This window comes from Nicotiana tomentosiformis, chromosome 8, assembly GCF_000390325.3.
Source record: "Nicotiana tomentosiformis chromosome 8, ASM39032v3, whole genome shotgun sequence".
Lineage (NCBI taxonomy): Eukaryota > Viridiplantae > Streptophyta > Magnoliopsida > Solanales > Solanaceae > Nicotiana > Nicotiana tomentosiformis.
Window position 1 is genome coordinate 103,130,408 of NC_090819.1, and position 3,776 is coordinate 103,134,183.

Consider the following 3,776-nt stretch of genomic DNA (forward strand, 5'->3'; position numbering starts at 1 on the left):
GCTATCTTGTTTGAGCATGATATGGAATTCCTGTTTTATGAGTTACTCCATATCTTGACAACCAACTAGCGAATTGTTTATTTACAAAATGAGTTCCCTGATCGCTTATGATAACTCGTGGAGTTCCAAATATATTTTTCTTAAGAAAGGCACAAACAACATGAGCATTATTTTTTCTAGTAGTCATTGCTTCTACCCTTTTTGAAATATAGTCAATAAAAACTAAAATATATTCGCATCCCTTTGAAGGAAGAAGAGGACCCATAATATTTTAAGAGGCATCTCATCCTTTTTTGAAATGTTACCACTTCTCTGGCATTTGTCGCAAGTGGCGACATAATTTCATGCATTTCTAAATAAAGTGGGCCAGAAAAAACCTGCTTCAAGCACTTTTACGGCTGCTCCTCTTCCTCCATAGTGTCATCTTACAGCTCCATCATGACAGTGACTTAGGATATTATTCATCTCTGTTTCCGTTACACATCTCCTAATCATGCCATCTACACAAAATTTAAACAAATAAGGATCTTTCCAAAAATAATATCTTATTTCTTTTTTGAGTTTTTTCTGTTGTTCGTAAGACAAATCTTTTGGGATCCACCCTCCAACCAAGTAGTTGGCAATGTCAGCAAACCAAGGTGGTTGATTTGTAATTCTTGTGATTGTTTAAACATGCTCATCAGGAAATTCCTCCTTGATATCTCTTGTCTCCATTGGAGGATTTTCCAAATATGATAAATGGTCAGCTACCTGATTTTATGGACCTCTCCTATCTTTTATTTCAAGATCAAATTCTTGCAAAAGAAGTATCCATCTTAGCAATCTGGGTCTAGCATCTTTCTTTGCTAAGAGGTACTTTAAAGCAGCATGACCAGTGAATATTGTAACATTCGTTCCTATCAAATAGGAATGAAATTTGACAAATACAAATACTACTGCAAGTAGCTCCTTCTCAGTTGTGGCATAATTCTTTTGAGCTTCATTGAGGGTTCTAGTGGCGTAGTAAATAGGCCTGAAAATCTTGTCTCTCTTTTGTCCCAATATCGCTCCAACTGCTATATCACTTGCATCACATATTATTTCAAATGGTTCGCTCCAATCATGAGAAACAACAATTGGAACATTAGTTAAATGTTCCTTGAGAATCTCAAATGCTTTCCTGCAATTATCTGAAAATTCAAACTTCACATCTTTTCATCAGTAGGTTAGTCAGAGGTTTTGAAATTTTTGAATTTTTTTTTATAAACCTTCTATAAAAACCCGCATGCCCTAAGAATCTTCTAATGACATTAATAGTGGTAGGAGGGGGTAATCCTGCTATAAGATCAATTTTAGCCTTATCAACTTCTATTCCTTTAGCAGCAATATTATGTCCAAAAACAATTTTCTTTGTTACCATGAAGTGACATTTTTTCCAATTAAGAACCAAATTTGTCTATTCACATCTTTTAAGCACCAAAGTTAAATGATAGAGACAATTTTCAAATGTCTTACCAAAATGTGTAAAATCATCCACGAAAATTTCAAGAAACTTTTCAGTCATGTCTGAGAAAATTGCCGACATGCAACGCTGAAATGTAGCAGGAGCGTTACATAGTCCAAATGGCATTCTTCGGTAAGCATACGTACCTTGGGGGCATATGAATGTGGTTTTCTCCTGATCTACTGGAGCAATTAGTATCTAATTATATCCAGAGTATCCGTCAAAAAAAGAGTAAAAACCATGGTATGCAACTCTTTCAAGTATTTGGTCAATAAAAGGTAAAGGAAAATGATCTTTCCTTGTGGCATCATTAAGTCGTATGTAATCAATACAGACTCTCCATCCTGTGAATGTTTTGGTAGGTATGAGTTTGTTATCTTCATTTCTTATTACTGTCATACCTCCTTTCTTTGGTACTACCTGCACCGAACTTACCCAAGGGCTATTAGATATCGGATAGATGATACTTGCCGCTAGAAGTTTCTCTACTTCTTTCTTGATGACTTCTTGCATTGTTGGGTTCAATCTCCTTTGGGGTTAGACTATTGGCTTGTAATTATCCTCCATAAGGATCCTATGCGTGCAAATAGCTGGACTGATTCCTTCGATGTCAGCTATAGTCCACCCTAAGGCTCTTTTGTGTTCTCTTAAAACTCCAATTAGTTTTATTTCCTGTTCTGCAGTCAAAGAAGATGAAATGATTACTGGAAACAATTCAGGTTCAAGAAAAATATATTTCAAATGAGAAGGAAGAGTTTTGAGTTCAATTTTTTGTTGAACTTCTTCTAGTGAGACTTTCTCATTTTCTGAATCTTTTTCTAGCATTTCAGCTTCTTTTCTGATTGTGGTGTCATCATCACTTGTGGTACCTGACTTTTCCAAATATCTTTCCAATGAATCAATAATTAACTGATCATCGTTATATTCATCTGCAAGGTCATTCAACAAAACAATTTGAAAACAAGATGATGACGATGACTCATCCTCGGGATATTTCATTATTTTCTGCATATCAAAAATCACTCTTTCCTCATCAACTCGCAAAATTAATTATCATTGATGAACATCAATTATTGCTCTTCCTGTTGCAAGAAATGGTCTACCTAAAATCAATGGTACCTCGGTATTTTTTTCCATTTCAAGTACTATAAAATCTACTGGGAATATAAATTTATCAACTCTAACGAGGACATTTTCAAGTATTACTTTCAGTTTTTTAGTACTTTGATCAGCCAATTGTAGAGACACAACAGTGTCCTTTATTTCACCAAGTTCTAATTTCCTAAAAATTGAAAAAGGCATTAGATTTATTGAAGCACCTAAATCACATAATGCTTTTTCAAAGTGAGCACCTCTGTCACGACCCCAAATTCCCTCTGTAGGATGTCGTGATGGCACCTAGTTTCTAAGACTAGGTAAGCCTATCAATGCGGAATAACTGAATATAAATTGAAATTTAATCCTTAATAGTTGAATAAATAAGAACTGCAAATTTAACAATTACAACTCCCAAAATCCGGTAGGAATAAGTCACAAGCTTCTAAGAATTTATCCTCAATATCTCTATATATCAGAGTCTAAGAAAAATAAGGAGGACAACATAATAAGATAGAAGGGGACTCCGGAGTCTGGGGACGCTAGCAAATATACCTCGAAGTCTTCGCGTACGGCTAATTCACTGATGCCTGGTCTAATAGGAAGTACCTGGATTTACACAAAAAGATGTGCAGAAGCGTAATATGAGTACACCACAGCGGTACCCAGTAAGTGCCAAGCCTAAACTCGGTAGAGTAGTGACGAGGTCAGGTCACGCCCTACTGGAATAATAAAAGATAGGGTGTAAAGTTTAACAATATAATAATGATAATGATAATGGAGATGAATCTAAAAAGTAGTATGTCACAATTTAACTAACACGGGATAAGGGCAAATAACACCTCGCGGAAAGAAAACAGAAATTTACAACTTTAAGGAAAAAACCAAAATAACCAAAGGCAATACAACCATAAAGAAATATCAACAAGGGCACTCCCAAGGTACCGCCTCGTAGTCCCAAATCATAAATAAATTCACAATATCTCATTTTCTTATATCACTGCGGGAGCCTTCACATTTAATTTTAAAGAAAACATTTTTTTCCAAAATAGCATCCCGCGTTTTAGCCACCCTTATCACACTGCATGACTTCTAGAAGTTCCCCTACTAGCCACGCGTATCAAGCCACCCTTATCTCATCGCATGTGTTTCAACACCAAGGCCTTATACCACCGCATGCGTATCAATATCACAATAT